This window comes from Pogonomyrmex barbatus, unplaced genomic scaffold, assembly GCF_055798465.1.
Source record: "Pogonomyrmex barbatus isolate J1 unplaced genomic scaffold, ASM5579846v1 scaffold5, whole genome shotgun sequence".
NCBI classification, from domain to species: domain Eukaryota; kingdom Metazoa; phylum Arthropoda; class Insecta; order Hymenoptera; family Formicidae; genus Pogonomyrmex; species Pogonomyrmex barbatus.
This window is the reverse complement of record NW_028297149.1, coordinates 1,151,040-1,176,057: the sequence shown is the minus strand read 5'-3', so window position 1 is coordinate 1,176,057 and position 25,018 is coordinate 1,151,040. Positions and strand designations below refer to the sequence as shown.

Below are 25,018 nucleotides of genomic sequence, written 5' to 3'. Positions count from 1 at the left end.
TATCAATCCAAAATTAATGTCAATTTGTAGTTGCCAAAAGATTTTATTGAATTATTGTACTTACGTTTATATAAAAATAAAATATAAAAGAAATGATGTGTAAGAAAAAAAAAACGTACAAAAACTTGGCGCGCCCGGGTCGCATTAAAACATGTACATACATACTTACTATATTATATTGCACTCTTACTGTTTATCTATTTACATTAATAATGTAAATATTATTTTTAAAAATATTTATAAATAAAATTTTTTATATAATTTATTAATAAATTTATTAAAAATTTATTAACAAATATTAAAATGCGTTCATACTAGATAATATTTTAATAAAATAAACTCTTAAGTTTCTTGCATTATTTATGTAAAAAATGTTTCATTAATTAATAATTAATTATATTTCATTAATTTTATTTAGTTAATATTGAAAAAGAAATATCATAGTTCAATATTATTATTAAAAGTAGTTTTAACCTGAAAAATACCAATATATGAAAGTAGTACTACAATGTAGTTTTACAAATTGTTCTCCTACAAATCCCTTAGTTAACATATCAATTATTTGATCCTTAGTATTAATGTATTGTATATCTATTTCTTTATTATGAAACATTTCGTTATGAAACAAAGTTATATTTAACGTCAACGTGCTTTAACCGATGATATTCCCACTTACTTAATAAGTGAATCACTGACTGATTGTCTTCGAACACTAAAATAAAATCATAGTAAATATTAAAGTCCTTTAAGAGTCTCCTTTCAATCAAATTGCTTCAGTTAACGCTGTTGCCAATGCAACGTATTCAGCTTCTATAGATGATAGAGTTATTCCGGTTTGTTTCCTCGTTGATCAATTTACAGTTAAACCAAAAACTTGAAGAAGAAATCTCGTGTTTGACTTTCGATCATCCGTAGTCCAGTTAGCATATGCTAACATATGCTTGGAGTGGCCTTCTATATTTGGGTTAGGAGTGGCCCATAGTCAAGAGTTCCTTTAATATATCGGAGAATATGTAATCCTTTTCAGTGTACCAGTTTTGCGTTGCTTTGAAAACGACTGTAGAAATTTACAGCTGCACTAAGATCGGGTCGAGTGTTGAGCATAAGATGTATGAGTTCCCTGTAAGGTTTTCAGTTCGATCACCGTATCTTCTTCGATATGTTCTTGTTTTCCAGGAATCATTTGTATAGGTGTTCTTGCAGGATTACATTCCGACATTCCGAAGCATGAAAGCATGTTTTTCATGTACATTCTTTGGCTCAAGAACATGCCTCTGTATCTGGTCGATTTTCATTCCAAGGAAGCTCTTCACCAAGATCTTTCATCGAAAAATGATCTTTTAGCGAGTTTACGATTTCTTGTATCCATTTGTCGTCATTTTCTGCAATTATAATATCGTCCACGTACAATAGTAGATATACATGAGTTATTAAATTTTCCTATACAGGCAGTTATTCTGATCCGATTTTTTGAGTCCTAGACGGTTTCATCGATTGGCATTCCATGCTCTCGGTGTTTGCTTTAATCAATAGAGCGAATGATTTAGTTTGCAGACAAGATCATCACCATTAGAAAGTTCTTGAGGTTGCTTCATATATATGACTTCATCTATAATATATGCAAAAAGATTTCTTCTTCTTGACATCCAGTTTCCTGGTTTTAAATTTGCACATTTGCACCACAGATAAAAGTGTTCACAAAGTAATCAGGCGTGCAACAGGCGCATAAGTCTCATCATAATCTAAATAATCTTTTCTTTGTGAACATCCTTTGATCACTAGACATGTCTTGTACTTTTCTATGTTTCCATTTTGAGCTCGTTTGATCTGGAAGGCCCATATTGTCAATAGCTCTTTTTCCAGGAGGCAGTAAGTTTTGTTTCCGATAAGTTTTGTTTTCCGATAAGTGATGCCATTTCCTCGTTAATTGCTTGTAGTCATTATTCCTTATCGCCTCTTTTGTGAATATCATTGAAATGTTCGGATATATTTTCTACAAACGATTCAGCACAAAAGGCCAGAACAGTGAAGTCGTCTAGATATTTAGGCTTACTTTTAGTTCGTGCATTTCTTCTCAGGCATTGAAGTGATATTTTATTGCTGTCTGCTTTAACTTCCTCTTTTTCTCCGCCTGAATCCAAAGATTCTGTTGTCCCTTTTTCCTTCTTTACTTCCGTGGAGTTTGAGCTCAGGTTATCGTAGAAATCTTGACTTTCAAATGTGAATTTAGATTCATCGAAGATGATGTCTCTACCTAGTAATATTTTATTATCTTCAGGACATCAGAATCTATAACCATTAACACAATAACCATTAACACAACCAATCATCTTGCAGAATTTAGAACATGATTCAAATTTACCTTTCACGAGTTCCTTAGGAATATGGAAATATGTGACGCAGTCAAAGATCCTTAACTTTTGAAGATCAGGTTTCTCTCCAAACCAAAGTTCTGCTGGCTTTGTCCTTTACTGCAGTAGTTGGACTACGATTGGTTAAATAAACTGTTGCTATAACTGCTGCTATGACTGCTTCCCACCAGAAAGCTTTGCTCATTTTTGAGTTCAGAATCATGCAGCGAACCTTTTCTATTATTGTCCTGTTCATTCGTTCAGCAACTCCATTTTGTTGAGGTGTATACTGGATAGTAAACTCATACTGGATTCCACAGTATCGGAGTACTCTCGAAGTATTGCCGTATCTTGTTGGAGATGTATTCTCTTCCGTTATCGCATCTGAATCTACTGATCTTTAAATTGAAGTATGCTTCTGCCATTGATTGAAACATTTTAAAACGCTTGAGTACCTCTGACTTTGTTGACAACGTGTACGCCGCCGTAAAGTGTGTGAAATCAATAAACGTTAGCAGATACTTTTTCCCATCGTATGCAGTTGTATCCATTGGTCCACATAGATCACTATGTATCAGCTGTAGGGGCTCTTATCCATTCAGTTTGATGAGGTTATCGTGTTTGTTTTCCTTTTGCACAGATTTCGCATGATTCTGGTGAGAAATTTACGTCGTTCAGTTTTATTCCGTCCGTTATCTCCATGAGCTTCTTCATTCCCGTGCTACTCAGATAACTCAGCCTATGATGTCACAAGGTACTTTCATCTGCTTCACAGAAATCCACAATTTCCATGTCATGTTTAAGCGATATCTTGTACAGTTTCCCAACACGATAAGCAATTGCAACAATCGTCTGTGCTTTCTGAATGACACCTTTGTCGTCATTCGAAGATCACTTCAAACCTGTTCACTTCTAGTTTACGAACTGAAAGTAAGTTACACTCAAGTCCAGGCACAGATAGAATTCCGGATATTAGAATCTTCCGAGTTTCTCCGTTTACTTGTACATACACCTTTAAATCACCTGCTTCCGTTGCAGTAAGAGTTTGTTCTAATTTCGCAACGCGAATATTTATTGGAGACATTAGTTTACACACGTTAAGTAATATTGTTCCTTCTTTGGCTAAGTGTTCGGACGATCTTGAGTCTAACACCCAGTACACAGAGTTTGCACTTTCTTCCTCATTGGCCATGAACACAAAGTCTTTCTGATTTTTCCCGGTGCTATTTTCAAATGCAGCATTTGTCGATCCAAAGTTCTTGTTTTCATGTTTGAGTTTACGACATTCCGAACGCACACCACAATAATGACACTTAAAGTTAAATTGAGTATGTCACCTTTTGTTTGTTGCCTTTTCTCGTTAGCTCACATTCACTTTCCGATTCGTCACAGCCGAAAAACCATTGAAGAATTCGCAGCTAGAGTGTTCGCAGTTGTGCCACTACATTTAGCTTCCTTGTCTAGTAATCTTATCTTTGCGAAATTTACAGTTAATTGCTCACTAGAGAGTGTTTCCAATGCTGTGACTATCATGTTATATTCTTCTGGCATTGTTAGCAGTAGATGGCACACAATATCTATTTCGTCTAGGTTGGCAGTGGATTTTAGTTTTCGTACAAGTCTATCAAATCTCAGAAAATGTGACGTCATCGTTTCTATTGGAGCGTACCTCATGATCAGAAGCCTCTTTCGTAATCATCCCTGAATTATTCTGAATTACCCTGATAGACTAAATAAGTGAAGAAGTGACACCTTTTACAAAGTGTTTATTCGTCTAAAAACGCGAGAGAATATTCTGCTACAGCTCGTGAACACACATTGATTTACAACCTACGCAAGAGAAAAAAAAAAGCGCCACAGCGCGGAAAGAAAAAACTAGCGAAATGCGAGTCGATAAAGCTGAGATCTATAATGTCCATCCATTGCATTTCTCAACATTATATATATATTTATATATATATATATATATATATATATATATATATATGATACATATATCATAAATATATAATAACATATATATTATTGAAGAAGAATATAATGGATAATACGGAAAATATATTTTAACTGTTAATATCCTAATTATAATCTACATTTTAGAAACTACATGCGTATGTTAAGAAGATATGTAAGAGATGCTAGTACAGAATAGCATTTTACGTAAATTGGTAACTCAATTTCTTACGATAGCTTCATAAGATACGGTTTTACGATTTTACGATTTATTCATACATTTGCTTGACGTATGTATGACACAGAATAGAACACATGAACAGAATTAACACATTATTTAGAACAAAACGATACATGCAAGCGATAGGCCGATCGTATAAAAAAAAAAAAAAAAAAAACTAAAAAAAGGAAAGGAAGAGGATTGCTCCATAAGGAGGAGAGAATGTAGATAGGTGTGTGCGCAATCACACTCCCCGTCCGACATTGCAGCTGCATGAGAACAACCAAGGGCCCTGGCATATAAAAAAATTTAAGTAGTAAGAAAATCAATGTGGATTTGCTACTGCTTATGTTACTGTTTTACGGTCTCGATTGTGATTGACTGATGTGCTTAAGTAATTTTATGTGCCAAGGCCCTAACGTAACGACGTGAGATCTCCAACATCTTATAATTTCCAGTAGGAATATAATAATAAAATGTTCTTATAATAAAATCTGTACAATACATAAAATATATATAAAAAAGGGATATACTGCAACGGTCTCAAATATGATAGTCAAGTTACATAGTTCTTTTCTTTTCTAACTATCTCTGTTTTTAAATAGTAATAATTTTTTATCTTTTTTTTATCAAGCAGAACATAAACCATTAGAAATGGCAGTATTATCATGCATTTAACAAGAAAATGCTTTAATAATTAAGACATTTGTGAAGCTCAATAGCAATAATTTATGTATATTATGTTTAACAGCTTCACATACTGATTTTAATATTTCTGATGAATTGAAACTTTAAAGATTAAGATTAGATTCAATAGTTCAAAAAGTATAAGAAAACGTACTGTTTATATTTACCAGGAGCTAAAATCAGTCCATTCAAGATTGTATGTGAAAATATTACTGTAATACTATAGTACAGCATTATCCCAGACAGCACACGGATATCCAAAAAATGTCTTTTAAGGATATTCAGGACATCTATAAACCATCCGTTTTACTGTTCGAATATTCAATGCCCACATGGAACATGATGTCCATTAGAGGTCTACATATTTTCCATAGCCTCCATGCAACATCTATCTCCATGATGAAAATAAATCAAATAAATCTCTAATAGAAATTTATACTGCTTCCGTGATGGAGCTCTAATGGAACTCTACCAAACCTTTATTTCTACCATTAGACGTCTATGTAGACATCTCATAAAGGTTGTATGAATAAATTATAGATGTTTCATGAAACTTTCCTGGATCATATATAGAGCTTAATTGGAGGTTTTAGACTCTTTGTAGACGATTACTTTATAATAAAAGTTAAAAATATATACTTATAAATAAAAATTTACTTATAAGATTATTGCAATAAATCGATCCACAATACAACTATCAATTACTGACTGAAGATTGTGATGGTACTATCTATTGATACATTCTTTTTAGTCACGCGAATTCCATCTATTCGTGCTGTATGCTTTATGTTCTTTCTGTACCTTTTATCACTTTTTTCGTAACATGTATTAAACAAAGTTAAATATATTGTTAATTAAACATTAACAAGCAATATACTTAATCATATCAGTTATTTTATCCCATCAAAATATTTTCCATCAAAGTTATTGCATATCTTATTTATTCGTATTTAAAACTCGATTCTCTCACAGCGCGACATGAATTGTGTGATGTCAGAGGCGAGAAATGAGCGAGACATGTAAAGTGTTTCTTATTTCATGTAGCTTTATTTTATACTTTTATTTTAAAAACATGATATTTTCATATTCTTAAAACTTGTAAAAAATATCAGAATGTAAGATATCAACAGGTCACGTTAAATTATCTAAAAAAATTGCATACGCAATCAAGACATTGACATTCAAACTATTTGAATCATATGACAAGTAGTAACATTTACTAATCGGAGATCTGTCACATTTTTAAATCAAAATCGCAAGTTTAATTATGCTATCATTCAATAACAGTTTCAGCCGACAAAGATTAAAGCAATTCGAGAGTAGTGTACTATAAGGATGTGTGGCTCTCGAAAAATTGTGTGATGTTACCGACATTGCAAAATAAAAAAGATTTCATTAGTTCTATTGCGTTACATATATATGTGCTTTTTGCCTTCAAAAAATTTTTTTGTTCAGCATCGTGAAATTCTTCTTATTAATTTTTTTTGACTATTTTATAACATTAACTAATGATTTTATTCAGTATTTTAGTTATGATATAATAACAAAAATAATTGATATAGTTAATAACTTTCTTAGTAACTTTCTCATAAAATCTCTAATGTATGTTTATTAATCTTTTTCAAAGCTGTAAAACATTCATAATTTAGCTATACAGTCTCCGTGAAACATGTCTACATTCTGTCATATAAATATCGGGAATTGTTCAATAAAATACAAAATATTGGTTTAATCATTCAAATTTATTTTGTTGTCTTCAAAATAGGCCCCAATACACAATTTAATGCAATACACTTATGCCAACGAAATATAATCCAGTCGTCGAAACACTTCTTATAAGTATTCTTTGGTATGGCCTGCAGCTCCTTCTGCGAATTTTGTTTTATGGCTTCAATGAACTCAAAATGTTTTCCATAAAGTGGTAATTTGAGTTTGGGGAACAAGAAAAAAATCATACGGGATCATATCTAGCGAATACAATATTTGATCGATGACATTCGTTGAGTTTTTGATAAAGAGTCGATGTGTGGGACGGCGCATTATCGTGGTGCAAATCCAAGAATTGTTCTTCCACAAGTCTGGCCTTTTCCAACAAACATTCTCTCTCAAATGCCTCATAAAACTTAGATAATATTGTTTGTTGACTGTTTATCCCTTCGGAAAGAAATCCGAGTGGACAATATTACGATAGTCAAAGAAAATAGTCAATATGACTTTTATTTTCGAGCGACTTTGATGTGATTTTTTCGGTTTCGGCTCGTTATCAAAACGCCATTCCGAAGCTTGTTGGCTGATTTGTATATCAAACTCATAAACCCATGTCTCGTCACCCGTTATAATGCGTTGAATGTAAGGTCCGAATTAACTCGTTCAAGCATGACTTCAGCAATCTGTTTGCGGTGTTCTTTTTGAAGAAAATTTAGCTCCTTCGGAACAAGCCGTGCCGCGACGCGTCTTATGCCCAAAACGTCAACTAAAATAGTGCGAATGGATTTGTGAGACATGTTCAGATCCTGAACCACCTCTCTTAATGATGATTTTCCATCACCATTTCTTTTACTTTGTCAACATTTTCATTAGTCGAAAATGTTGAAGATCGATCGGAACGAGGCAAGTCTTCAACTACTTTTTTGACTGCTTTGTACCACTCGTATACTCGTGTTTTCGACAAAGTTGATTCACCGTAGGCCTTCTCCAACATTTTCAACGACTCAGCACAAGAAATTTCATTGGCAACAAAAAATTTGAGGCAAACTCTTTGTTCGATATTTTTATCCATTTTAAAAATCGCAGAGCACATTTGAGATCTTACAAAACTAACAGCTGTAACATAGTTGATCACATGACGCTAAAACTCTACGTGACAATTAGATACATTGATACCAACTTACAGCAAAAAATTTGTTTTCTTATCTTTTTACACAGACTTTTGAAATGAACAATTCCCGGTATTTGACAGAATTATAGTATCAAGAATATATGAAGTAACCTACTGCAAAACATTAGATGGATCGTTTGTACAACAAATTATTGAAGCATCAAAGATATTTGAATTACAAGCAATGAAGCAAGGAAAGCGACTAAAAATAGAAGAATTTTAGAATTTTATTAGAGATTACGAAGATGGCGGAGCTGCAATTTCAAAATTGTAATCTGTTTTTGTTACTTTCATTTCCAATATTAAAAGCATCGCCTGATGCCCTAGGCAATGATTTTATTATCGAAATAAAGAGTTCGTCAACCTTAAAAATGTTTAATCAGTTTTTGCCATCCGGAAAGATCAATAAAAAATGCAAAGTGCAAATAAAATATACAAATGTTCGTCTCTACTAAAAAAAGAGGCCTCTTTCGCAGATCCAAACTTTGAAGAGTTTAAGCAAGTAACAATTGTTTGGGAAAATTGAGAATTTCATAAATTTCATAACAGAAAACTGTAGCTTTCTGGAAAGATTTTTATTAGACTTTATTTCTTCAAAATTGTGCAATCACAAAAGTTTATGAATCTCATAGATAATATTATGTCGTTATAAAATAAATAAAATTATACAGAGTACCGGTGTCACGCAAATATATTATTTTTTTTTCAATTACGCATTTTGTTCTATATTCCATGTTTTTATTATTGGAGTGCAAATTAATTAATGCCAATAAGTATTATCGAATCTGTATAGCACAGAAGATTATGATGAATACATGCATGCGATTTTAGCATTCCATATTCTCTCAATCGTCTAATCACACGCTCAATGTGTATACGTAAACTTGCAATGCGTTTAGCTTTTAAAACCTCAACCTTAGAGGACTTTACATTAGCAAAAACAGGAGAGCGAAGGATGCATTTTTTGGATTCAGAATATTTTGGATTTGTTTAAAACTTCGGTCAGCCATACATTATATTTATCTAGTAGGACATTTAAAAATCCAGACTTTTCAATAATTAATGTATTACTGATTCTACCTTCGTAGTCAGCCGAAACAAAATTAATAAATTCATTCGATGTTGATAATATAAGATATTAGATAATATAAGAGGATGCTGGACTTGTCTGTATTACCGACAAAACGCAGTAATTTTTGTATTACTCATTTTTAATTAACTTTATAGATTTGGGAATCCTTTTCCACAATTGAAGTTTATACGCATTAATGTGTTTAGCATATGAATTTCAAAAACGAAAAAAAATTTTTTAATTTAAATCTTTTTTACCATTTAATACCTTAAAATGGTGTCTAAAGCTGTCAAGTCACGTCAATGTTTGTTTTATGTAAAAATAATTATATATTTTATAAAAAAATTTTACCACCTGTACCTACAAAACTGATATTGCTAGACTAGAAGATTACATGAAGAAGCAACATTGAGTTCTTAGAATTAGGCTTAAATACTTACGATTAGGGAAATATCACAAAAATTTGTTTATACGTGTATCATGTGTGTGCAGAAATGTATGAATGGGTGTAGGTATGTATACATAAAATGTATCTATGTATGTTTAGATGTGCATATGTGTAAAAGTTTTTGTTGGAGTTCGCTCATCAGTCTAGGATCCTCTTAAGAGTATTGTATTTTTCATACTCAAACTAACAAGGGAAGGGCGCGGACTTGGGAATACTGATTTTGAAAAAATTTATATATATTAAAGTATTCTACTAGAAGAGTACTTGAGTAAAAGGATAGGACGCAATATTCAGTTGTTTTCGAGAATAACTAGTTTAAAATTTATAGCGTTTGTTATATACCGGCCGCATTAAACTCGTTGTCGCCAAGATCGGGTAACTCGAGCGCTCGGTCCTGTACACTAGCGGCCAAAAATGCCTTCCCCCTTAAGTTAGTAGCGTTTCAGGTAGAATATATCCAGTTATATCGCATCTAGCTATTTATACATCATGTTAAATTTGAGAAAGTTGCCTTGTCAAAATCGGTCAGAATGAGGTCAGCTCCTCGAGAAAAAAAATATTAGCTAATTAAACAGATAATCAATTGGGTAAGTATTTACATTTAATATTTCATTTTGACCGTTTTTGACAAGCGGCACGAGGCAACGTTATCGAACTTAATAGGATGTATGAATAGCTAAATGCGATATAACTGGGTATATTCTGCCTAAAACGCTACTAACTTAAGGGAGAAGGCATTTTTGGCCGCTAGTGTACTACCAATCTGTCGACCCGGGTCCGATTCCTGCCTATTATACTTTTTTTTACTCTAAAAAATATTTATTATATTATTATGTTAAATATGTATTATATTATTATATAAAATAAAATTAATTTAATTAACAATTGTTTATATTAAAAATTTTCACTTTTAACTTCAATTAATATTATAATTTACTTGAACGTAATTTTTATTCAATTAACAATTTTATTATTTTACATATTCTGTTCGATTTCTCGCTCAACTCAAGTATCAACTATCAACTGATCCCGTCACTATCTCACGTTGAAGTAATCGCTCACTGCCTTTGTTCAAGAACAGGATCAGAAGAGATTTCGAAAGTCTTTGTGTAGAGATATACGTTAAAATCAAAAAATCGTGTGGAAGGGAGGCCAAAAACTGTTATCTGAGGACATCAGGTATATAAATATAGCAGTGAGTAATTTAACGTTGAGTGAAAAATTACGGATCAAATAAAATTACAATAAATAAAATATTTCTTGTATTAAAAAATAACTATAATAACTATTTTAAATTATTAATTGAAGTTAAAAGTGAAAATTTAATTATAAACAATTGTTAATTAAATTAATTTTATTTTATATAATAACAGAATACATATTTAACATAATAATATAATAAATATTTTCTAGATTAAAAAAAAAGTATAATAAGCAGGAATCGAACCCGGGTCGACAGATTAGTAGTTCAGAGCCGAACGCCGATCTTGGCGACAATAAGCTTAACACGGCCGATATATAACGAACGCTATAAATTTTAAACCGGTTTTTCTCGAAAACAATTAAATATTGCATCCTATCTTTTTACTCAAGTACTCTTCTAGTAGAGGACTTTAACATATATAAGTCTTTTCAAAATCGGTGTTTCCAAGTCCGCGTCCTTCCCTTGTAAGTAAGAGCTTGATGTACAGAATTGGTAAGCTTTTAAATTTGGATTTCGAAACAATCAATTATCATTGTACATTACTGTAATTAACTCGAAACGAAGTTGGCAAAGCTTTTCTTATACTCATTAGGTTTGGAAAATATATCAGAGTTTTTAATGTGAGCCAAATATGGTATAGTAGAGTTGAATATGTTGCTGGCTGAAAGTATGATATTTCAAATTGCTTCCCTAATCTATGAAAGATGTCATTAACTTTTATTTTCATTAATGTTAATTTGATATAACCTAGCAGAATTTTAGTCTGTGCATGTAAGAGATCTATAATTCAATACCATTCGAGATACCGAAATAGCTATTAGTATTAGTACTAATGAAATAATTTGTCATCGAAAGTTACATACATTAGATTGTATTTGTTCTTGATTATTTTTGCAAGTTCTTTCACTTCATTTGAATAAGATTAAGCACTCGAAGCACATAAGCACTCGAAGTTATTCAAACTAAGGCAGCTGATATCAAAATCGATAACGTTTGCTTGCTTGTTACTATTTGGAATATTATAAATGGAGTTAAAATATCTTAGAATGAAGCTTAATCAGAGAACAACTTTTATCGGATAATGGGGGGACTGTTAAATTACATGTTTATTATGAATATGTGGGTGTATGTTAACTTATACTTCTTTATGATGAAAGCTTGCATAAATTGTCTCAGTACTAGAACAGATGATAGAAAAGTCCTTTAAAGCTTCTTTCAATTCAGCAAACTGAACTATTGTTTCCTAAAATATCATTTCGTATTAAAACTAACTAGTTTTTCTCGTCCGAATCAGAGTTTTATTTCAAGCGCGGAATAGTTCGCCGGTTGCGACAGGTTCGGTTACTAGAAATAATTACGATTACTAGAAATAATTGAAATTTTGATTTTATATAGTGACTTATATTTATTGTAATGAATAAAATAAAGAAAAAAAATTAACAAGATAAAATAGGAGATGATTCAACAATGCAGTGATAGTACAATGTATTCGTTCGATTTCGCCACCCGGTGGATATATTTACAATGGTCTTAATTTGTTCGTGATTCGCTGAGTTCACTAGAGTGCGATATCGATCGGGATCGAGCTGGATAATGGAGGGCCGCGGTATCTGCGTGCGTCTTCAATACTGGTGAGACAATCGCGAATCGTCACGGGCGCGGATGTCTAGCAACGACGGTCGTAAATCACGCGGCTGTCTATATTTACGTGTGTGATTCATAGACGGGCAGTTTTTCGACGGATCTACCAAAATTTTAATGACCTATTACAGCCCTGATATAAATGCGATGCATATAAATGACCGATGTTGGAAGACAGAGGAATTTGCGAATGCACTCCGATTTCTCCGATGCACTTGCGAGAAGAGGAGCGATAGTCCGACAGCGACGCAATGCCCTCACCTTGACGATGTGCTTTCTTTCTAAGCGTGTTTTGGACGATAAAATCGGATAAAAAATTAAACAATTGGATGCCGGTTACCCGGGCGGAGCAGAGAACACTCCAACTCGTGGTCTTCCTCGCAGTTGCGGAAAGCGGCGGAGAGGAAGGCGTAGCTTGTCGAGAATTTCCAGACAGAAGCGGATTTTCCTCATCTCGTTTTCTCAGCTTCATCTCTCGGAGCGGAGCGCGGATCGGCTCGTGGGAGTGAGTCTCAATTCAAAGAAGATCTGGCTTAATAGAGCGGAGGATGGTCTTTTATACCGCTACGATCCGATATTCGGAACAGTTCAGATCGGATTGGAGCGGTAATTAAGCCGCCGCCGCTGTTCTAATGAGATCAGCGCTTTTTTATCTCTGGAAAATTTCGTGAAATTCCAGAGATATTCAGATGTTATGTTCGCAGCGAGAGCACGTCTTGTCTTCGTGAGCGCTCGGCGGTCTTCGATCGAGTTCGGCAGCGTAGCGGGGGACGCATCCTACGCAAATAATACGTACAGTGGTCTCGCAATTAATTTGCGAGATAATTTGGATAGATTAAAATAGCGCAAAGCGCTTTTGCTCGACGGATCGTCGGTCGGGCACCACTTGACAGCGGATGGACGGCCGCGGAACGGCATATAAATTGTAGTATTCATATTACTATGCTTCAATAAAATTTAATTTTGATTTCCTACACATGCTGTTGGAATATTCGGTATTCTGTTTATTCAATATCTGGCACGAAGAGCGTCCAGCAATAGTGAAAATATCTACAACTTCTTCATTACATCTTTATCAGAGGCAAAGCAAAGAGGATAATTTGTTCACTTCCTATCAGGTTGATGAACAAAATTGTGCGGCACAATACCAGGTTTCATTTTTATTGGTCCATTCATTAAACAGAAGAGCATATAATTTTTCTTTTAATATCCTTTTTTAATTGAAAAATAATATCAATTATAAAAAATTGAACGATCAAATGAGCTCGACAAGTGGGCGAAGTTAGTAATCGTAATTATGCGGAAGGTCTCGTTTGAAAAAATCAGTATAGATAACTAGGTAGTACCGCTACTGTCCGCCAGAAAAAAATCGTCACAATCGTTTAGCTCTTAAATTCAAAATTTGTTTGGCCTTATTGCGCCACTATCAATGCCCCTTTGTCATAACATTTAGAGTGCATGTTTTTCTTGAGTGAGTGAAACAATTTGATTTTTAATTGTTTCATTAACCTCATTCTTTATTAATTATATTATTTTTGGGCCCTGATCTTTTCGAATGAGATCCTCTGCACAATTACAATCGAACTTCGCCCGCTTATCTGGTTCATTTGATCGTTCAATTATGCTGCCTGTCTTGTTCTGAAGATCAGTATAGATAGATGTGCAGAGTTAAATCTCTCATTTTGTCTTTACTACTCTTTATTATTATAGTTATTTATTTATTTATTTTAATCAAAGTACAAAGGAAAATTGGAGTAACACAGAGAACACAAAGAAAATATATGTTAAATATATGTTAAATATATGTTAGAGTACAAAAGAAAATTTGGATCAGTAAACTCTCTTGAGAATAATGTCTATCTAAATTAATATCTGTTTTTGTGTTAATTGTTTGCTTTTTGCAAAAATAGTTCTATTTTTGGTAAGCGGATGATTATAAAATAAAGCAAATATTTTAGATTTGTCTGTCCAACCTGCTAACTTTTTGGTAATTGATATATCTACTCGCTTTTTTAACTGTTGAGATTGCCGCGTACCTAAAACTATAAGATGCGAATTCCTCATCCTCTCCACATTTAACTAAAAACGCTCGTAGCCATCTACCAATAGTCTGTTTAGATGCTCTTCTATATGGTTTTCTGGTCGTAATAAATAGCGATTCGCTTTTATTGTGTAACTTCTCTGTAATTATAAGATATTTCTCTAACATTCTGGCTATGCACAATTTCGATTTACTTACAAACTTTGGCAATAGTAACAATGGTTGATATGCCCCTGGACGCATTGTTTTTATTCGATCCGATATTTTAATTTCGTATCCTTTTTTAGTCTTTTTAATGTTTGTTATCTTTATTGCATGTAGTGTTTGTTTGCAATGTGCGGTTACTAAAGCTAAAAGAACGACTAATTTTTCCGTAAGTTCTACTAAGGATAAATTATCTAATGGTTTTAATTTTTCTAACTTATTCAGTATCGGTTCAATATCATATATTTTATCATATTTAGGTCTGCTCGGTTTTTTGTTAAAAATTCCCTTCAAGTCTTGATATGATCACGTTTTTTTTATTCTTTCATCACAAATTAAGGACAATGCTGATCTAACAGTGTTAATTGTCCCCTATAATACTCTTTTATTAAACTCCTCCGTCAGCCAAGAAATTACTTGAGGAATCTCTGGATCAAATATGTCATATTTCTTAATATCGTAAAACTTGATCCATTCTTTCAATAGTTTCTTATATTGTTTCATTGTTGAATCTGACACTGAACTTAATAATAACTCTATAGATTGTTTTCCAATCGACCGTTTTCTAAACGAGTCCCCGACAACATTCCAGCCATTAATTTTAACTTTGACGCTAGAGGATGTTGTATCCTACAAGGAGACAAAATTGTCTTATCTAGGTCGAAACAGATTGGTGGATTAATCAGTAATGATTTCCATAACGGAAATCACGGCTATATTCTTCAGTCCGGAACAATTATAATTCCTTGATCTAATTGAATTTTTTTTAGTACCTTCAAAATCAAGGCAAAAAGGGAGAACGCATAAAATATTATATTTTTTCCATGATAATATAAATGCATCAACAGCGAATGCCTCTGGATCCCGATGCCAAGAACAAAATTTCTTACATTTTAAATTGATTCTTGATGCAAAGAGATCAATTTCTAGATGTCCAAACTCTTTACTCTCAAAAGCCCATGGAGCTAATTTCCACTCTATGTCTAAGTTGTTCAGTCGTGATCCCCTATTTGCTTCTGTGTTTTCTTCAAGTGGGATGTAAGATCCAAAGATCTAAAGATTTCTCTCTCACACCATTGCCAGATATCTCTGGTGATTGCATTTAGTTTAGGAAATTGAATTCCATCCATTCTATTAATGATATCGCCGTGGTATTATCTATTCATAATAAAATTTCACAGTTTCGCTCCTCTTTTGCAAAACACTTTAACACGAAAAAAGCTGCTAATAATTCTAGATAATTAATATGGTAGGTACGTTCATGCTTACTTCATACCGTATGCTGTTTCTTTATTATATGCGGCATCCCAACCTATCAAAGAAGCATCCTAAAAAATCTCACGTTTGTAACTATAGTTTAATCGAATTTATTGTTTTAAGTATGCAAGTGTTTTAATGAAAATCAGCTTCTAAACTTGTAAATAAATGCATTCTCGCATTATACTCTCCTCTGCTCTTCCATAAGGCCAGATATTTTTGCCTTTCAAAGCTTTTTGAGTAGACCCATCTTTATTAAGCCGCTGAGCATGCTGCGATAATCGTGCCAACGAATTTGGCGAACTCTCTAATTTTATAAGTCTTTACGCTTCTAAATTGTTTTATTAAAACTAATATATGATGTCTTGTTATCCACGCGGGTACGAATCAAGCAACTCGAGTTTTGTTTCTTTCTTTAATCCTTCAGATAGGACTCGGGTCCATTGTTTTGCAACTTGTGGATGGAATTTAAATTCCATCATCTTATTTGAATCATTTGCGTCCAACAGATCCAATATTTAATCTTCAAGATGTATAAAATCCTCGACATCTTGCATCGGTGATTCTGTATTTCCTTTCTCTATTTTTATTGCGGCTATTTCCTTCTCGTTTTCTTTATCAGAAATTTCCTCATTTGAGGAATCGAGACTAGGCTCGCTTGCTTTATCTACAAAATATTCGATTATATTTTATCATTAACGAGCATATTTGTCTAACCTAATCGAATGTACGGCCTCATCTTATCTCGAGTATGAGCTTGCCGCCATAATTTAATTAGATTCTCTAGATAATTATTTTACTTTTTTTTAATAGATAGTAGGTTACTTTGTTTGTATGGACTTGTCCTATCTCGCATATGGACTCTTTGCCATCTATACTTTGAATTTGTATTGGCTTGTCTCACCGTACGAGTTTACTGTTTAGCTATTACAATTGTCTGTACGGCCTTGTCTCACCTCGTGTGTGAGCTCGCCGTCCAATTTTTGGAAAGAATTATTTCCAATTCGGATTTACATGACTTATTTTTGTAACAAGACATTACAATTTACCTCAAAATTACCTAAAAATTATCTCAAAATTACCTAAAAAGAAACTATTATTTTCTTTGATTACTTGCATTTTCGAATAATCTTGCTTTTTTCGTCGAGTATTCCTTGACTATAGGAAACTCTTTCGTTTTCTCTTATCCTGCAATTTCTTTACCCTTTTCCTCAATCTATCTCGTTTCCTTATGCTTTTCATCACTCGTAAGGTGGCTATCTTCTCGCGCACAAAAAGCGTTATGACGAAGGGACATTGATGGTGGCGCAATAGGGCCAAACAAATTTTTAATTTAAGAGCTAAACGATTGTGGCGACTTGTGGCGGGCAATATCGATACTACTACTTAGTTATCTATACTGATCTTGAGAACGAGACATATAGCATAATAAATACTCATTTTTAGGAAGTCATCAATGGAGCGTCCTTCGTTTTATCAAATATATTTATGGATATTATTAATGTCAATCATAATTTTAGAAAAATATTTCGATAATCATGGGATCAATAGTTAAATATTTTTATTACTTACTTAAAAATGATCTTCACGACAGAAATAATTTCATTGTGTTGATTTGTCAGACCATCGGGCTTAATGAAACCATAATTTGCACTGACTTTCATTGCGTGGCAATACTATAACCTTTCGGTTTATTCATTTATTTTATTAATTACATTAAAAATAAAGCAAGTACAAGAGAAGAATAACCTCAATACCTTTTCGGCTACAACCTCATGATGACATTAAGGCGTGAGTTCAGGTAAACTCGGGTGATTTTGGAATGTTTAAATCATAAGTTAGTAGATTGCATTTTTTAATAAATATTATTCTAAATATTAAGTATTTTATGAAAAGAAAAAACTTGTGAACAAATATATTTATTTATTTGTTTATTTATATTTCTATATATATTCTATTCAATGGAAATGTTTTTTTTAACATGACTTAAAGACTGAATTATCGCAAATAGAAAATTCTTCGAAAATTTTGAAACTATATGAGTGTAATTTTAATTAAACGCGCGCATAGAAATGTTTAAAATAATTTTAAAATGTTAAACGTTAAAATTTTAAAGTACGACGATTTGAAAAAAAATCAAAATTTCACTAGATTTTAACATTTTTAAATATCTTTTTTTCAGGAACTAAAAATTAAGAGAATCTCTATAATTAACTGAAACTATTCATTTTCTAATTCCTGTTCAAATTTGAAGTCAATTGGTCAAAAATTGTTCCAGTTATATATGCTATCAAGTTAAAGAAAATTGATTTAAAAAAAAACGCGTTTCAGTATCGATCATTTATTAATCTAATTTACTAGTTTATCATAGTAAATCTGTCCTGTGAAACAAACATGATCGAGGAAATTTTTGTAGCACAAACACATGAGGCAAAGCTTAAATTGGGCTAACAATCGTTTTAGAGCACCAACTAGATGCGCACGTTTTTACTATGCCTATATTAATTATAGCAATTCGAGAAATACTTTAAATTTAATTAAAATCTTTTAGTAGCATACTTCTAGGATATCAATCGTAAAGAAATATATAAAGAAATCGATTTTTTGGAAATGTATCTCAGACAGCAAGCATGTCTAAAAGATGTCTTATAAGAGACGTCTTAAATCCTTATCAAAAGACATCATAAATACGTTTATTGGACATGTCTTCAAAAATCTTGAGAAAGATGTCCTTTTAAAGATGTTTTTAAGATTATATCAAAAAGACGTTTTTCTGGTGTCTTAAAGACATCTTTTCTAAGATATATGTTCCGTAACTTCAATCTGCCATCAATATAACCTCTAAAATTCTAAATGATAGTCCCAAATATCGTTATTTACATTACATATGATCGAATGTAACATTTACGACTACATATTTATTGATTGAAATAAATGACATGACCAATTTCGGTATAATGTAACCTTTAAAAATATTAGCAGTCAGTTTATCTAGTACTCCAATATTTTGTATTATTATATTGTATTATTATTTATTATGTTGGGTAAGGAAGAATAACTTGAGACATGATTTCGATTACATAAAGCTTCTCTGTATTTTATTGAGACGAATCTTACAGGCAAAGAGGAAAGACAAGAGTGAGAAAAACAGTGAAAATATCAAGATATAAGAAGATAACGTGGCAGTATCTACTTAAGAAAAAGGAAACTAATCATAATAGCAATGACAATAGTAACCAATCGTAAACTAGCTCGAAATCATAACAAAAAAAAGACGCTAACATAATATACAACAACACAATTAAGATGAAACTATTCAGACAATATTGACAGAATTGACAAAAGGAAGAATATGAGACAGAAGCTAGAATTATTTGATAAGATATTTCACTAATTAAATATCTATACTTTTCTAATGACAAAATGATTTCTTGTAATAGATAAATCGTTATCAAAGTTGTGTAACTATTATATCAATGATGTACAATTTATTAGATAATTTCAAATTCTACCTTGTCTTTCCCTTGTCAACATTTTCCGTATAATTAATTTTTATGTCATTATAGAATTGTTCAAAATTCATTGTTCAAAAGATTTCAAATAAGATATCTGAAAAACATCTAAAAAATGTCATTCATTGAAAAATAAAACATCTTTAAGATATCTCAAAGACGTCATAAATTGGGTCATAAGACGCTTTAAAGATGTTCTTTTTATAATTTGATTTTTTATAATTTGACGTCTTTAAGACGTCTTTAAAACGTAATGTTCTCTGAGTAGTGTATTCTTTAAATGATCTTGCATGCGTGAGACGCTGGCGTGCATATTTAACGCGAACTACGATTCGTGTTTTATTTGATTAAATTTAATAAGGTTCTTTCTGTGTTATTAATCAAAAAATCTCTTTGTTAATAAAAAAATATTATTACAAATATCTTTCCAAAAAGTTGTCAATTTGTATTTATCTAATAATAAATGTTTGATTATTAAGAACGCGCTGGCGTTCACACTTGGCGACGACCATGTCTCTCGATCATCATCATTATTATTGTTGCCATCCGTATTACGGTTGCAATTTTCGCCACTACGAGGCAGCAGCGCTAGAGATCAATCCCTGGGCGCGATATATGCATATATATTTTTTTTAAATTTTATTCAATTACATGATTCTACAGGGTTCTCATCTTTATGAACTCGAATTATTCCTCTCAATTTATTAAGGCTAAAGAAGAATAATTTAGTGTCTAGTGGTTATTTATAATTGTTTTAACTTTACCTACATAGCCGAGTTAACAGGCAACGAACCATTTAATTTTATTGTCATTGTCGCCAAATTCCTTGTGAATATTTAATGTATCGTCATTTCTAAAAAAATAGAGCTTTTAATCTTTGAGATATGCAATTAAAAATAAAATGAAAAGGATAATCATTGCTTAACAATGTAGAAATTATAAATTCCAGGTTTTTTTGGTGACATTGAGGGTCTGACAAGGAGAAGACAAGGAAAATTAAATTATTAAAATATGATCAAATTAAAAATATCGAATTAAAATAACCGAATTAAAAATGTGGTCACCACAAGTCAAGGATTGGTAAAATGATAGAGCGATTAAAAAACAATTGTAATATCAGATAAATATAATATGTCAATCACAAACAAAGATAAATAAACAGATAAGAAAAATATTTACAATTTTTGTATGATCGAAGTGTATGCGTAGTGTAAAAATTCTGTATCTTTTTGCAGATTAAGGCTATTAACTTGATTTTTAATGTGTAGCATTTCCGAGACAAGTCTCTTTCCTAGAAAACGCTCCCTATCCAGAATCCAGGATACAGGGTGTTCCGCGAGACTTCTGCTACCGCTCATAAAAAAAGAGATGGAACCGAGATGAACATAAAAGTCCCATATCATTTAGTAATATTCGCAATCGAGATAATAATCGAGATATTAATTATTAAAAATCATCATATTAGCCCGGCCCACCGGCAAATGCAAGCACGCGGCAAGATACTCTCGTAAAAACGTTTGGCGCTGCTCAGACAGATAAGGAAAATAATGAAAATTTAAAACTAATGATGAAATTATTTGAATGTTATAAACAAAGGCAAGATTTATTGTTTAATATAATAATTACAATTTTATATATATATATATATATATATATTCATATATATTATATATATGTAATATATTATATATATATATATATATATATATATATATATATATATATATATATCTCGAAAATGAAAGCGAATATCACAAAATGATATGAAACTTTTTTGTTCCCCTTGATTTCTTTTACATTCCCACTGCGGCTCGTTTCCCAGTTTTGGGACACCTTGTATATATAGAGGGAGGGATGAAGGCAAGACCGTCCGCTGTTCAGGCGGCGACACGTCATCTCCCTTTCACCGCGCGCCGCGCGCTCGTAAGCTAGGAGCAGTAGGCCGTACTATAGCGTGGCGTCACCACTCATTGGTTCGGATATTTTATTTTATAACTCGAAAATTAGAGCGAATATCACAAAATAGTATCAGACTTTTTTGTTCCCCTTGATTTCTTCTACACTCTCATTGTGGCTCGTTCCCCAGTTCTGAGACACCCTGTATATAAAATATGAAATATATTCATATACAGGGTGTCTCGTAGCACTATCTTCATTGTTCGTGAAAAGATAGACGGAAGCGAGATAAATGAAAATGTCATATCATTTTGTGATATTCGCAATAATTTTCAAGTTATTAAATATCTAAGTTGCACAAATAAAAGCGCGCGGGGAGAAAGCGCGGGACACCCTGTATATGTGTGTGTGTGTGTGTGTGTGTGTGTGTGTGTGTGTGTGTGTGTGTGTGTGTGTGTGTGTGTGTGTGTGTGTGTGTGTGTGTGTGTGTGTGTGTGTGTGTGTGTGTGTGTGTGTGTGTGTGTGTGTGTGTGTGTGTGTGTACAGTCCGCGACAATAAAATAGCACACCCTATAAATTTTGTAATATTTGTGAATAAATATAGGAATATGTAGGTTCCTATCTCTATATACTTCTTCAGTTACTGTTTATATGTCAAATGACGTGACTGCGATATGTAAACATTGCTTCTCAATTCTTGGATTTCTGGTTTTTGTACTTTTCGCGGAAAATCCTTTCGAAAATAATAGCACACATCGAATATTTTTACTTCTCAGCTGAGCACGGGCAAGTGATCATCAATCATCGTTTACAATATTACGTCGTAAAATATTTGCAAAAGATTGGACGTGATAAAAAGCAATGATATACATATAATTAGTATGATAGTGAAATACATACAATTTTGTTATTATCAAAAGAAAATTTCTCTGTTTTGAAGATAGCAAGAGTTATTAATAGAAGTTGAAAATAATCTTCGCATCCCTTTTGCAACTCTTCCGCAACCTTTCCACATATCACCACAACTTTCCGCATATCTCCACAACCATTCCGTAACTCTTCCGTAACCTTTCTGGAACCATTCCGCAATTCTTCTGTAACTTTTCCATATATTTCTGTAACCATTTCGCAGTTTCTTAGTAACCTCTCCGCAATCTTTCTGCATATCTCCGCAATCATTCTGCAAATCTCCTGTAATCTATTTGTATCTTCACAACCATTCTTTCTTAACAACTTTTCTGCAATTCTCTCGCAACATTTCCATATATCTACGCAACCAATCCGCAGTTTCTCATACAATATACAAAACATTTATATATATAAACATTTTATTAAAATTCAATATTAAAATATATTTTAAGTAATAGATCACAATTTAATTAAATAAATCAATTTAATTAAATATTTTATTGTTATAAGAATTTAATGAAGAATTATACATAAAAAATAAACTTTTAATGAAACATTTAAATTTAGTTTATTTTAAAATAATTTCCATTATTATTTTTAAAAATTTATGCAGACAAATTTCTCAAATATGTAGACAAATATATGTTTAATAATTGTATAATAAATAATTGTGTAATAAAAAATAATAATTTATTAATAAATATTGAAACATGTATATGTATAAACATGTATATTAAAACATGTATTAAACTTTTGAAATAATGTAATTATAACGTGGCGCCACTTTTTTGATATCAAATCTTTTATACAAATAGTATATATTATTAAAATAGAGTATTATTATATATTGAGAGAGAGACAATTTTCGAGATAATGTAACTTTAATTTGACAGCACTTTTTTGATATCAAAATTATATAAATGGTGCATATTATTAAAGTTGAGTATTATATATATTATTTGAACACTGTATGCAATGAATTTCCATTTACTAGATTGCATACGAGTTAATACAAAATGTCATTTTATGCTGTAGGCTTAACATGATAATAAAGTAAGCAAGATATATCTACTAATTGAATTTCATATTCATAAAAATAGAAGAACACTGTAATAAGATTGAATGGACATCGAGTTTTAATAAAAGTTTTCTTATATATATTTTTGTAATATTTCTAATATTTTATTTTTCTATATTTTTGGTTCACAAACATAATAGATCTAATTTTTAATAAATCTAACCAATTAAAAAATAATTATTTCATCATATTTATTCTTTAAGGAAGTAATTTTACGGGATGTTAAGTATTATTATTGTTTTATATTATATTTTCAAATTCCTTTTACACTAAAAACTGCATTATATGTTACAGATATATAATTTTAATTTAGAAAGAATTTATTTATAAAGTTGAAAATGCACTCTAATTAAGATGCAAAATAACATAGTTACACGGGTACACATAATTACATTTCTAAATACCCTTAGTAAAATAAAATAAACTTAATAAATTAAATATAATACACACATTATATATAAATATACACATTTAAAGAGATTTACAATAACTGCAGATGTTAGCTAATTGTTAAATATACATAACATAGAAGCGGAAACTGAACTGAATGAAACACGAAATGGTCAGCACGTAAAAGTGCAAGCTTCCCCGGAGGTATTGCGGAAGGTTTGCACTTGAAAAGTAGAAATGTTTGTTCCGTGGAATGGCGTTATGTTTGGACTTGGAATGACGGTTAGAATTGGATGGGACCTCGTTGACAATTGTATAAAATATTTGCAACAGCATATGACATGATAATTGGATCTTACTTCAAAATTTATAATAAAACGAGTCTAAGTTTATATATTAATATAAAAATATTAATATAAAAATAAGTTTATATATTTAAAAATGCTCCATTATTATATAAATTTTAAAATGTTCTTGCTGTTAGAAAAAAATTACATATTTTCATAGAAGAATACAATAATAATAAAAAATTGAGAATTTAGAATCATCATTTTATATTACATTTTGTATTTTACATTTTAATTTGTTATACATATAATTATATAAAAATTATATAATGTTTATTTTTAATAAATGAAGTTTTTTCGAAATTTTTTTTATTCAATACTTATATTAAATAACAATAACTTCATATTTTATTTTAATTATTTATTATAATTATTTTATTTTTATTATAATTATTTTCAAATTTTCCTAAAATTCTTATTTTTATTTAGATTTTTAGATAAAAATTAATATTTTATTTATTTATATTGTTACGACTGACCGGCGATCCACTTGTCGTCACCCCCCAAAATCGATATGGCCAAAATACGTGGAATTTAACATAAAAGAAACAGCTTTCAAAAATTCTTTTTTGAGGATGTTACAATTTCGCGCTATCTCATCCCATCTATTGGATATGCTGTCCATGGCTAAGTCCAAAAACACATTCGTAAACAAAAACACCACGAGATCAATGAGTAATTTTCTCCGATTTGACATCCCGCCAACTCCTTAACCAATCTTAAACTGTTTTCTATTTCGGCAAGTTCCCGGTTCAGGAATGCTTCTCGTTATCAATTTGTTCAGACCCGATGCCAATGCATAAAGTGGACTGTCATTACATGACACAATTATTCTAACGAACATCCCTTTGGAAGATCGTACGCTCTAGGCAATAATCCGTCACTACATCTTAGTTGATAATATATATTTTTAGTAATAAAAAACGAACC

General features: G+C 31.6%; 1 protein-coding gene across 3 annotated transcripts in view; it reads right to left on the bottom strand.

Annotated features, from left to right (window-relative positions):
- The window catches only part of LOC105423794 (uncharacterized), a 103,341-nt gene that overhangs the window by 23,536 nt on the left and 54,787 nt on the right, over nt 1–25,018 (bottom strand). The window contains exon 1 of one of the 3 annotated variants that reach the window (XM_089081412.1): nt 17,070–17,398. The exons of the other annotated variants lie outside the window; for them this stretch is intronic. The gene's annotated coding sequence lies outside the window, so the exon portion shown is untranslated. Of the gene's footprint in view, nt 1–17,069; nt 17,399–25,018 lie in introns of those variants that run through there. 3 annotated transcript variants of the gene reach the window in all.